At 40.0% G+C, this 14,112-nt stretch overlaps 1 protein-coding gene across 1 annotated transcript in view; it reads left to right on the top strand.

The window, feature by feature from the left end:
- Positions 1–7,644: 7,644 nt before the first annotated feature.
- Positions 7,645–14,112, top strand: part of CCSER1 (coiled-coil serine rich protein 1) — a 1,268,926-nt gene continuing 1,262,458 nt past the window's right edge. Inside the window, exon 1 of the mRNA XM_082837990.1 lies at positions 7,645–7,943. The gene's annotated coding sequence lies outside the window, so the exon portion shown is untranslated. The remainder of the gene's footprint in view (positions 7,944–14,112) is intronic.

The following is a 14,112-nucleotide window of genomic DNA, read 5'->3' as shown; positions in this document are numbered from 1 at the left end:
GCTGAGTTTATTCTGAGGTTTCTTGTATCTTCCACAGTCTTGACCTTTGCTATGGTCTGAACATTTGTGTCCTCCCAAAATTCACATGTTGAAGTCCTAATGCCCAATGTAATAGTACTAGGAGCTGGGGTTTTGGAGGTGCTTAGGTCATGAGGGTCCACCCTCATGAATGAAATTAGTGTTCCTATAAAGGAGACTCCACAGAAATCCCTTGCTGCTTCCATCATGGGAGGATACAGTTAGAAGGCACTAATTATGAATCAGGAAGAGACCTCTCTCCAGAACATGACTATACTGGTTCCTTGATCTTGGACTTCCCAGTCTCCAGAACTATGAGCAATAAATTCCTGTTGTTTATAAGCCACCTAGTCTATTGTATTTTATTACAACAGCTGAACCGACTAAGACAGCCTGCTGTGGTGTTGCATCAGAGCTCACCACACTGCTTCATGTGACTGAATAGTACTTGGTTGAGTGGCTACAGTGAAGCCTGCAACCTTCATTTTTAAAGTCAAGTCAGAAGAAAGATAACATACGAAAGATTGAGAATGGTATGGAGGAAAACAAAGGCTCCTGAAGGAATAATGAACAATAAGGCTTCACCATGACATATAATTTTCAGGAAATGATAAAGAGAATAAAACGTCAGTCATATGCACCACCCCTTGTGTCACTTTATTTTGCTTCTACTGGGCCCTGATATGATAAGCAAATAAAGTCATGGGCCCACCATTGGCTTATAGTCCAGTGGGAGTGTTTTCTCTGGTCGGCAGAAGAAGTTAAAGATTTGAAGCATGAGGATATAAGCTGCTGTTGCTGGCTTGAAGATGGAGGGAGGCACACGTAAAAGAAAAAGAGATCTCAGCTGTATAAGTGCAAGAAACTGAATTCTGTCAACAACCAGAAAGAGCTGGGAAGCTGATTTGTGCCGCAGAGCCCCTAGATGAGAACTCAGTCTGGCTAACACCTTGATTTCAGACTTGTGATAATAAGCAGAGAACTAGCCACACCTTGCCAGAATTTTGGCCTGCGAAACTGTGATCTAATAAATTGCTACTTATTTGAAGCCACTATGTTTGCAGTCATTTGGTATGCAGCAATCAAAATCAATACAGCTTGTTTCTGCTCCACACGGCTGGCTGGAGTAGATAGATACGGAGCTGGAGATCTATTACCAAAATGGCTCACTTACATGGCTGGCAAATTGGTGCTGGTTTTATGTGGAGTCTGTCAGATGGTGCTGAGGGTTATAAGGCATCAGTTCCTCTCCATGTGGGCCTTGCCACAGTTTGCATGGCTTCTGTACAGCAGGTGATCAGCTTCTATGAGCAACAGTCCCTGGGAACAAGGATAAAGTAAATGGCAATTTTATGACCTAGGCTAGGAAATTACATAACATCGCTTGCACCATATTCTAGGGCTGGCAGTCACAAAAGTCCGCTCGGGTTTAAGAGGAAGGGACATAATCCTTAACACTCCATCACAACGGTTTCAATGTCGTACTGTAAGAAGTACATAAAAATGAGATGGAATATTTTGTATTTGAAACATATAATTACATACTGATTTAATGACTCACTCCTATCTCAATACCCATTTTGTTTGTTAAAAATGTTAACATTTGAAGGAAACTTGTAAGTGATAACAGTACAAAGAAAAGCATCATTGCACCAAAGGTAAGTCAGGGATGTGAATGTGTTTGGATATATAAGTCCCATAATGACAAATGTCAAGAACACATGCTAACTTTAAATTTCTAGAAACTATTCAAGATGTTATGGAGAGTGAAAATAAAAACTAAGATCTATTTAAGTGCTAATGTGTTATTTTAAGTTGAAACTATGTTGTTAACTTGATTTATGCTACCACTGATTTCTTGAGCACTTGTTCAATATATAGCAATATGTAGCATTAACCATAGTTACATCTCCTACGTTGCATATTTTGGTTTGTATTTTATGTAAATGCTATGAAACTAGGAAAACTATTATATAATATTTAGGCAACTTTTTCATTACAGAATTAAGCACTCATTTAGGTTTATTTTTTCCCAGAAAGTGAATAAAATTCAATGTATTTTTATATACAGAATATAATGCTGAGTAAATATAAAGCAATAATATTGGTCCTTAGCAGATCTAGACTGAATAGAAATACATGAATTACTCCTCTTCATCTTCTACATTTGGATGATTAAAAAATAATTGAATCTCATTACTGTGTGAACAAGACATAAGGAAACCACAATTAAATTTATGATAGCACATGCATTCATTACTTAAGTTAAAATTATGGTCAACAGTGTATAGATTTGGCAAAATAAACATTATTTCCACTTTGTGTAACTTCCTAAGGGTAGAATTTCACAACATAAGAGAAGCTTTATATAAGTGACAAAGGCTAGGAAATGCACTTTTCACATTTTAATTACAATTCACATGTCTGTATCTCCTGCTGTGATGTTTTGTTAAAAAGACATCTCATTTGTGAAACTGCCAGTACAGAAATTGACAGATGTCAAGACCAGTTTCCAACCTGCTTAAGTAACGGTTTAATATGGTTTAGATTATTTTATTAGCATTGTCTATTTTTACTATATATCTAAATAGTAAAGAGTACTATTACAATTTTGTTATAGTTCTTCTATTGTTGTAATTAGGTCTATTTATATGATTTATTGTTACAGTTTCAGATTTTATCAGTATACTATTTTTAGAGATGATTTAACTGATGATCTCTCTAAAAAATGTGTTAAGTTCTATTTATTTTAATGAAATGCCTACAAATGCATAGATGCCTAGGGACAATCATGATAGAAGAACTCACATGTCCAGTGAAAAAAATCACTTTGATAGATGTAACTCATAGACATCAACAAATGAACCATTAACTGGGTTAAATATTTTTTAAAAAATATTGCAGTCAGAACAAAACAAGTATTCAAACATGAAAATTACCTCATATGAAGAGGAGAAACCCTGAGATCATTTTCCGTAAGACCTCACTGATCACATCTGGAAATAGAAACAAAGATAAGGAAATTATATACACGGAAAAGTTTCTACTGGTGAATCTGCTTATAAAGACTCCTTTGGTTTTATGTTGATAAACTTTATTTTAAATACAGTTTATCTCCCTTAAGTAATAGGGAGACATAAATTCAGAGAACATCAGTGTTGACATTAGTTCTCCCCTCCTTCTGCCACCTCAACTCTTTTCAGCCCTCCTAACTGGATATGCTCCTCTGGAAATTAAGGATTTCCTCAGTTGCTGGGTAAGCGACGCCTCTCCACATCCTCTGCTTTCCACCCCTTCAGCCCATGGGCTTAGAATTAGATGGATTTGTAAACCTGGGATATGGTAGCCCAGTGACAAGGACAGTGACATGCTTTCACCTTAAGAGTCTTGCTACCACATCTGCTCCATGGGACGAATCCTTGGTGTCTGTGTAGTTCCCAGATCAAAGACAGCTCATGCAGTGAGTATTTTGACCCAGTCATCTGGGCTTAGCTTCTGGAGAGGATTCCTCTCTGAAATCCTGGGCAGTTGACCTGCTTGCCCTTTTAGTTTCCTCCACAGAGCAAGGGCAATGATGGATCCTGCTGTTCTGTCACCGGGCAGAATTTCTGCTGCAAAAGGACAATTTACCAAGTGTAGGAGTCATTACCAGATTTCTGAAAAATAATTCTGTCTTAATTTTTTTCTGCTAGTGCTCTGTCTACCTGACAGGTTGCCCCAGTTAAGAGAGTTTTTCACCTCTCTTTTCTCCTCTCTCCTGTCCCTCACTTTCTTACCTGTCCTTGATCTTGAATCCAGTGCAAATTTCAGCCTCAATCTCCATTCGAGGCTCCTGTTGCTATAAGGTACCCATAATGCCACCTTAATTTTACAACAGTTGTCACAAAAAAATATTTTACCTTTAAGTAATATGGAAAAAATCCAAAATGTTAATACCATATTCAAAAAAATTTTTTTTTCATTTCTTTTATACTATTAGGATAAAGCAAAGGGGAGAAGTGGTCTTCATTTAACTTTCTTCATATTGACTGGATAATCATGATAGAGTATGAAGTAAATCAAGGGATGATAAAACAACTAGGACAGAAAAAATGCAACTTAAAATTTTTTTTCTGATACTTCATCTACAAACATTGTTTTGCAAATGTTTTAAAGTCAATTCATTTTCTAAAACATCTTATGACTTTTATTATGATAGTAGTAGGGGTTGGAATGAAAAATTATCTCCCTTATTTCCCTAGGCACTCATTTTACTTTTTAGGTACCACTACTGAAAATTTCTAATTTGGCTCATCACTTCAGTGGGAATTCAGTGCACATAAGGGGCACATATGTAATTGGCAACCTAATTTTTCTGCTTTCATCAAATGGTACAATGCCAAATCTTCATTGAAGTTGCCAATTAAACGCACTTGGAACCAAACAGCAGCAAGCGTAAGAGATGAAAATGAACAAACTGGAAAGAGTCATTAACTTTCTGTTTTCCTATCACAACACAAATTGTATCAGGAAAATGTAGCAAAGTGGGAAATTCTACTTGAAACGTTAAGCAATCTTAAAAGAGAATAATTCATTTACTTAACTTCTGAAATGTTGTTCATTATAATTTATAAATGGGGTTTCTGGTACAGATTTGTTTTCAACCAAAAATATGAAATAGTTAAAATGAATCAACTTTTCAGAAGTGTATTTTAGGTTATATATTCTCATATGGCTTATTGGTCCAGTGTGTATGAATTCTGGCCTTTATTTGGCAAGCAAAATTGTTATAAAATTAAGGAAGGAATGTTGGCTTTACTTAATACCTTAATGAATAAAGGCAATTGACAGATTTTCATGGTTCTCACTAATTACGAATGCAATTGAGTGTGAAAATTACAATCAGTTGTGGTTACCAAAAGTGCCCTTGAAATATCTGGTCCAATGTATAATTCTGAACTGTGTAATATAGAGTCATTATTAAATTACCATTATTGGTGACAATTAAATAGAGAACTGGGACAATAAAAACACCAAAAACTTGCCAATATGATTGAGCATCCTCCTTAAAGGTGAAAAACTTTTTTCTTAAATGCCTATTTATAGCTCTTAAATAAACTACATATTTATTTGCTAGGTTCAAAGTTCAGATCAGGAATATGTCTTCTAACAAAATTTCATTTTGCAGTGATAGCAGGATTCCTTTAGTAAGGACTTCAGGGAAGAGTTTCCTGACTTTTTTCATCTATAAATCCAAGTAGTAAGGGCTTTTTAAATCCTTACCTAACCCTAAAATGGTGGACAGTTTTGTAAACCGTTCTTGCATTAGAAAAAAGAGGGAAGTAGAAGGAAAATGCTGAGGGGTTGTAGATCAGCTTACTCCATAATTATTGAAAGCTATAAAGAAACTGTTAAGACTCTCAACTAAGCCAGGTGGTCTGAACGGGAGGGAGTATGGACAGTAGTGTAAGGCAGACTTCGGTTGAATTCCAGGTGCACCACTTAATTTGTTCTTTGCATTTTTTTTTTTTTTTTTACCGGTATACGGGCCTCTCACTGTTGTGGCCTCTCCCATTGCGGAGCACAGGCTCCGGACGCGCAGGCTCAACAGCCATGGCCCACGGACCCGGCCGCTCAACGGCATGTGGGATCCTCCCGGACCGGGGCGCGAACCCACGTCCCCTGCATCGGCAGGCGGACTCCCAACCACTGCGCCACCAGGGAAGCCCTGCACCACTTAATTTGTACGAGACCTAATGTTAACTACCTATCCTCCCCAAACCTGACTTTCCTGATCTACAAAATTGAAGAAATGGTAATAGCTTTTTCACAGGGCCTACACACATTGAATCTCAACATTCTTTGTTAGTATATCCATTTAACAATGCTTGATCAAGGGAGCTATCATGTCCTGTATTTTTATGTTATTGATATATTTGTCCACTGGTCCCAACTTTGCTGCCCTTTTTTGATTATATACTTAAGCCACTTTTAATGGATTCTAAACTCTTTGTATGAGACATGGAAGAATTAGGGCAAAAGAAAATTGACGGTAAAGGTAAAATATATGGAGAACATATTATGAGCTGACATACACCAAAAACCTGAGGACATAGCAGTGGATATAGCTACTAATAAAGAGAGAAGATACAATAACTGAGTTGTCAGCCCTAGCCTCCTAGATGTTCTTAATTTCCTTTTGTCACGTTTATGAAAAAAAAGTTTTCCACAGCTGTCACCCCAAAGCAGGGTTGTCCCCATACCAAAATCCACATCGACCCCTAATACTCATTCAAAAAGTACACCTTGCCTTTACACTCAATATATTTACATTTCAGAAGTCAGACTATGACCAGATTATTTAGAACGCACACACACATACACACACACACACACAAACTTGAAAGAAGCATAGATTGCTTGATTCCTGGAAGCTGTTTGCCAATACGGTAGTGCATCAGATCACAAAGTCCCTACAATCTGGGCAGGAGGCTAGTTAGAGGGTAAGGGAGGTAATGTCAGGTGCCCAAACTTAGCACTGGGGATGTATTTTCTATCTAGAAATGGTCCTACAAGCCACCAAAATTGGTTAAAAAATGTTTCCAACACACACACACAGAGTTAAATGCACTCCATCTGCTTTATTGCCTGATAAAGACATAAATATACAGGAGTGGAGATAAAGAAGGGGATGAATGGGAGAGTTCAGGACCCAGGGCAAATCTAAACGGAAATGAGGCAGTGCAATAGGAGGAAGGACCAAGGGAAAATAAACTAGGTAAGCAACAGCACCGTGCATCAGAAGTCTTCTCCACCACTAAACTGGCAAAATATCTCTAGAGGGCCATCAGTCAAATGATGTCAAAATGGTAACTGGTTCTGTTTGTAATCCCTGTGTTGTTGAGGACCTTATGTGCAGGAACACAAGTTCCACTCCAGGCCACATTCCCAATGCTTCCATTATCCTACAGAAGAACTGAGTGCTGTAAATATTTGTTGGGAGGTGTCATCTGTTAAGAGAAAGGAAGCCAGGTTTCTTGCTGCCTTTGAGGTAAGAGATGTGTCAGGATGTGAATAGCCTGGGTGAGAAGGAAAAGAGGAGGACGCCTCACAGTTTTCTCCCTGAGAGGTGGAAGAGAAAGAAAATAGCATCGGTGGTTTGGAGAGAAAAGATACAGTGCATTTTCAGCATTACCGGGGCCCCTTCGCAGAGCTTCAGATTCTCCCTAACACTTTTGACCTGCCAATGCACTTGGACTCGACGCACTCCTGAGGATGGGCTGAGTGCAAAGCCAAGTCAGCACGACAGGATGCGGCTTCCCCTAAAATGAAAACTCAGCAACGGGCCAGCAGTGGGCGTGCGCGCGTTAAATGCAAGAGTATGCGTGCGTGGCAACCCGCGGCCTCAGTTGGCCGGGTGCCGTCCTCGGAGCCATCCACGCCCCGCCCCAGTTAACCCCTCCCTCCGCCCCAGTTTAACTCCTCCCCCGCTCCGCTCCTATAAAAGCTGCGCTCGCCGCCGCCCTCCTTACAGTCAGGGAGCGCGGCCTAGCCGGGAGGTGGCTCCGTTGTCCCCCACTCAGTCGCACTCCGCGCACTCACACACTTGGAAGCGCCTCCCCACGTCCCTCCCCTGCCCTCCTCTTGCTCCGCTCTTCCCTCTCTCACCACGAACAGTCGCCGACCGACTGCCAATCCGCCTCTCGCTCTCTCCCTCTCTCCACAACATGACTGCCTGGGAAGCGGTGGCTCAGGCAGAGCAGCAGGAGGATTATTAAATAACGCAGCTCGACTCTGTTCAACTGGGAGTGGAGAGAAGGAGCCCAACGGCCAAGGCAGGGAGGGAGGGCAGAGGAGGGGGGCCAGGAAGGATAACCCCCGTGCTCCGAAGACAGAAATCCCCGCGTGCCCGGGAGAAGCCTAACAAGCGCCGCGGAGCCCTCCAGGTAGTAACGCCCCCGGTGCCCCCGCGCCCGGAGGGTCGCGCTTCGCGTCGCCGCGACACTGGCGCTGGCCTCAGGCGGACGCGGGAGGACCGCCCGGCGGCTGGCCGAGCTGTGACCGGGCCGCCCCGGAGCAGCCCGCGCGCAGGCCAGGGGCGCCGGCCGTGGGCCCGGCGTGCGCGGCGCGGAGACCTGGCCTCGCGGGCGGGGAGGGAGGGAGGCGGACGGGCTCGCTTCTCCGCCGGCGCGCGACTCCCCGCGTGCTGCGTGGCCTTTTCCTCCGCGCTCTTGAGCGCTCGGCTCCCCGCGGCCGCGGCCGCCACTCCGGGGCGATGCGGAGCGCGGCCGGCCGAGAAGGCAAGAGTTGGCGCAGGCTGGTGGCCGCTCCCCTCCCTCGCCGCTCGCTTCCCGCAGGTAGGGGCGGCCGGGCAGCGCTGACGCCGGGGGCTGCGGGCGCCCGGGCGGGGGCGGGGGCGTGGGAGGGGGAAGAGGAAGGAGGGGGCGGGGAGCCGCAGTGCCCGAGCCTGGACGTCCTCTCTCCTCCACCCGCTCGTTCTCCGGCGCTGGCTTCCTGGGTTGGGGGTCAGACGCTCCCCAGCGGCGGCAGGAACAGCAGCGACTTAGCGTGAACAAATTGCTTTGTGGTGGCGTGTCAAGGGCTCCAGAGAGGGGTGTCTGTGTGTGTGTGTGTGTGTGCGTTCGCGCTCCTGACTAATCAAAGCGTTGGTTCCCCGGGAAAGGAAATCAGTCCCGATCTGAAACCGCAGGTGTCCCCTTGCTCCGCCTCCCGCCACCTTTTGGCATGTGTCCCAGGACTCGTACAAGCAGTGCTATCAGGGGCAGGTGTGCGAGATGGGGTGACGGAGGGATTTGTGAATGGTGCTGCCCTGCGCGTGGAGGCTGAGCCTTGCTGATGTAGAGGACGAGGTATCCAGAGTGAGAAGAAAGGCTATTTATGGCAGAGTTGTGAAATTTCTGCGGGTTTCCTTCCGTGGTTCCTGAGCTTCTCTCTCGCCCTCTCTCCTCCTCTCTCTCTCTCTGTTCCTCTCTCCCATGTCTCCCCTTTTCTTTCTCAGAATTAGAAGCAATTCTGCTTTCCATTTCCCCTCCCCGTCGTGGGGCATTGAATATGAGGTGAAGGAAGTCAGAAAATCACTTGTCATTTTACAGGTAGAAAAAAATGCTTCTTAGAAGTTACCTATCTCTTGCCCTTTAATGTTTGTATGTACTTATTCTACACTCCTCCTACCTCTTCAGGCCACCAATAACAACACCTACAGGTAGAAAGTACCTACTTTGTTTCAACAGCTTTCATTTCTAATATCTTTACAGTTGGATACCTTCCCAGTGATATGTAACGCATATCCTCCATTTCTACCCCTAAGAAAGGCTATTAAAAATAATGCGCACACATTTTACCATAAAGGTGGTTTTATTGAAAGCCTTGGGGAAGAAAGAGAAGCAGACACCTAGTGAGTTTATATCGATTATTACTGATGAGAATTACAACTAGCTATTAAGAAAAGACCTAAAATACTATTAATCTAGTCTACAACATAATTAATTTGTTTCGGTTTCTTTTTGCTTTATGACAGGCAAAAATTCCAAAGACATGACTTGAAGCTTGGAAATGCCTTAGGACAGTGTCTGCCAACTATGCTTTAGCAACTTTATGTTTGTTCTTAGAAGTAGCAACCTGTGTTTTCATGGAACCGATGACGGGGTTGTGACGGAGATAGTAGGACAGTGTCCTTATTATTTTAAATTGGGATGTCTTTAAGCACCTGCCAAGTACAGTGTTTTTAAAGCATTGAAATTCCATATTGCAACCGCCGGTTCAGTAATTTCATGGAGAAGAAAGAGAAGTAGACTGACCAACTTATTGTCAGAGTGATTTGTCTTCATTTGGTATTAATTAAGGAGCTCCTTATTTTGATCAAAACATGCCAACTGTTGTTTTTTTCCAGTGCAAAAGTAGCTTTCCTTTAACAGTCCTGTTTATTTGGAAGACAAAGCAGTGTTAAGGATTTGTTATTTTGATTTGGTTAGATTCATGTTGGTTTAAAATACATTTTTAGCATTGGAGCATGTGCAGTTTTTATATATCACATTAAAACTTGAACTGAGCGCCGCACTCTGAGGGCTGTTACCTTCACTTTCCTGAATCACTGGAATGTAGAAGTAATGGGGAATTTTAAAATGTGCTTGATGAATTATATTATTGCAGTCATTAAAAGTCACATTTATGAATACTTCTTTGACACCATTAGAGAATCAGCAACTGTTTATTATCTTAATAATGAATTTTTTACTGTAGAATGTTAATTTATATCAAACTTGTGAAGTAGAAAATGAAAAAATATTACATTTTATAGATATTGAACTCCTTATTGCATTTTATCACATAGTGTTCATAATAAAGGGCCTGTCATGTGCAAGATACTATCTAGGTACATAGGACTTCCTTGCTTCCTGCCCTTCAGGAGCTTACTCTCCAGTTGGGGCAAATCTGATGCGCATGGTTGAACAAAGTTAGCAAACCTTGACAATAAGAGGTTGCATGTCTAATGAAGACTGCAGGAGTTCAGAGCATGACAATAACATTTCATACTGGATTTTGTCTGAAAAGACTTCCGGCGTAGGTAAGACTTGCTTGGTTTTGATCTTAAAGGATAAATAGGATTAGTGGCTTGTGGATGAGAATATAAGGTATAAGATGTAAGTCTCCTGGAATTGTAGAAAAGAACATAAGATTTAAGACAGATAAGTTTGTTTTGAAATAGATTTTGATATTGCAAAGTGGTTGAATTTGTTGTGCAAAGTGCAGGTGAGTCTGTTTTTGATGAACAACATTCTGTATGCTGCATTCTTGGAATTGTCAATATTTCTGTACCTAAGAAGACAAATTTTTGATTTTATCTTGGCTTTTAATGAAAAATGTGCTTTATATGCATTTATAAAGAATAATTACTCTAAATATTTAAATATACCACATCACACTAAAGTATTGCATTTCGTATTAATAACAAGGTGGCATGTACATGAAGTGAGGTGTTTGAGTTACATCCTTAGCCAATTCTCCTTAGATTTGCTCTAAAGGAAAGAGTATGAGGTATGTAAAAGAACGACTGTATTCATAGTGAGCAGTCATTGAATGCTTAATATTTTATTCATATAAAATGTGTAACTCATTAATATACTTTCTATAATATTTTTATTTTAAAGTTATTAGAATGCATCTGCATAATAGTTAATCTATCTTTACATTATTTTCCATGAATATATAGCTATGATATAGGGCCTATGGGGAACAATTTTAGAATTGTAGTGACAGTTTTAAAGATGTTTTAATTGTCTTCTAGTAAATAGATTGTATTACTAATAAGAGCATGCTCTGTCTCTGAGCATTTTGAACTTAGTTATTTGCTTTTTGTATATATATTTGTTTATATATACATATATATATATATATGTATATATAAAAGTAAACACAAAACTGTTTAAAATGCATTTCCCCATTTTAAGACCACAAGGGGAAAGATCTGAATTGACATTGAGCCTGTCTATTCAATATGACACCTGAGAAGTATGTTATGGTGACAATAAGGAAATAGTACAAATATTAGATATCACTTTCAATAAATAACAGAGTAGAATTACTTTCAGATTAGTTGAATTAAAAGATTTGCATATATATTTTGTCAACAGTGAATAGATAGGAGTTATTACAGAAGTGAAAATCCTATTAAATCACCTATTTCATATTCATGCAGGAATGGGATGATTTCCAATGTAGTCAAAGTACAGACCAGTGTATCTGTTAATTGGTCTCTTTTGAGTTTGGTTTTGGACTATATGTCACAGGTGTATCACTTTGATAATCTCTCCTACTATATGACTGACAGCTTCTGTGTGATTTCCTTACTGGATAGTGACAAAATCTATTTGCTTTATATTGAGGACGTATGCTTCTATCAGGAATATTATCTTCACTATGCGAGAGTGTCAGTTAACAATAAAACATGAAGTCTGCGGTGGGAGAAGCAGTGACAAAAGATGAGATTGATGAAAGACACTAACGAAAGAAACATACTTCAATATATAGCTTAAACTAACTATAAAACTGTAAAGCTGACCAATCTAAGCTGCAGTTGATACAGTACCAGCATATTGCTATCAGTTCTCACTTTAAAATGACTGTATTTCATTTTAAGCTGTTTTCATATGTGGGCTAAACAAAATGGCAAAAAAAAAAAAAGTGGTGGTTGAAAATGTTTACTAGGATCTGTGGTATTACAATAAAAAAAAATCATTTCTGCTTAGGTCTTTGACAGATAAAGTTTGTTGTTTGGCCAAATTCCTGGCCCTATATTTAGATTAACTTAAAATGTACTTTTTTGTTTTGTGTTATTTACACTGTACTAACAATTTTGAAATTTTAATTAAACTTATTAAAATATTTGAACACTGTAACTGTGTTCTGATCTTAAATAAAATCTAAACGTCATTTATAAGGAAACATTTTTGTTACCTAATGGCAAATTCTTAACCTAGGGCAGTAGTTCTCAAAATGCGGTTCCGTGAGCGGTAGCACCAGTGAACTCGTTAAAATGCAATTCCACTGGATGATTGAACCAGAAACTCTGCGCTGGGGTCCCCGACATGATTCTCACACACTCTAAAGTTTGAGAACCACTGACCTCGAATATCTTATAGTGAAACTTGAAGACTGTGTTTTCTACCTATTTTGTATCTAAATACTTTCCTCAACTGGTAGAGATAACTAAGCTTTAACTATTTAGACCTAGAAAATATTACATTCTCCATCAGAAGAATTACATCTTAATTAAAAACAAAAACAAAAACGACTTTCTAATTCCTGTGCACATGTTTGTTGTTGATTGGGGAAGCAATACATAAGTGTGGAATTTAACTGGACAGTAATGACCTCAGACTGACCTTATTGGTAGTCATTTATAAGGCAAAAAATATGCACAGTGTACAAAGGTTGACCATTTTTTGTTTAGTTTTGTTGACTCATGTGATATTTTTCGTCTTGGCATTTATAATCATCTTCTCTGGGTAAGACTACAGTTATTTTAGCTGCTCAACAATAGCTTCACCAGTGTGGAATGTTCTCTCAGATGTTCTTACTACTAAAATAAATTTTAGACCACATCTGTACATCCTTCAAGATTAAAGATAATGTGTTCAAATCCTGTGTCTCTCTTAGTATCCTTGTCCCTCACTTCATCCTCCCTCCCCCCTCCACTCCCCCAACCCCTGCCTTTCAGATATGAGCTCAATCATCCCTTCTCTAAGGAAACCTTCCTTGGCCTCCTTTGCTACATTAGTTGCCCTATTATATATTGTTTTAGTTCCATGTTCTTCTACCTTGTGGTACTCATTGCAGTTTAATTTTATGTGTATTTGTGTGATTGGTTCAGAATCATCAGGATTTAACGGTGGCCAGCACATAAATAAATATCGGTTGAATAACTGTCTGCCTTCGTTCTAAGGGTATTTTATGTTTTTCCAAAGACTGACACTTTAAAAAGTATTTTAAAATAAAGGGAGTCCTAGAATATATGTAAACACGGGCGTTGTTTTCCTTTATATTTTGCAAATTATGAGATGTTTATTAACAACAGCAGCAATGGCTGTAATGTGCTGAACATGTCTTCCATGTTAAGCACTTTATATATGTTATGCCATGCAATTCTCTTAACATTATAAAGTTTTGTGTGTATTTTAGAGATGAGGAAACTGACACTCTGTTCTGTGCTCTGCCAAAGCTACTGACACCAAACATTGATTTTTTTTTTTTTTACAATGATGAAGAAATTACGAAACCAGTGGACAGAAAACGTGAAGGAGTGTATTTTCTTCTTATTCCTGATTTGACTAAGGGCCCAGCAATATCTGTGCAGTATTCACCGTGTTGCCACTATCTTCAGCAGTGCTGTTGTTGCTTTTTAGGTGATTGGAAGAAGTGATGGAGGACTTGTAAGGGTGATGCTCCCGTCTTCTTATTGTTCTTTTCAGTACTGATATTTTTTACCCTCAGTGCCACTCAATCACAATTCTTTTACCCCAGCTGGTCAGAATCTCCCAACTTATTAGTGGAAATTTAAGATGTAACCAAGTATAATTTTAAGAATGAGTGCTGGGC

Source organism: Leucopleurus acutus, assembly GCF_964270905.1.
Source record: "Leucopleurus acutus genome assembly, chromosome: 4".
In the NCBI taxonomy this organism is placed as follows: Eukaryota; Metazoa; Chordata; class Mammalia; order Artiodactyla; family Delphinidae; genus Leucopleurus; species Leucopleurus acutus.
The sequence above is the reverse complement of the archived record's forward strand: the minus strand, read 5'-3'. Positions and strand labels throughout refer to the sequence as shown.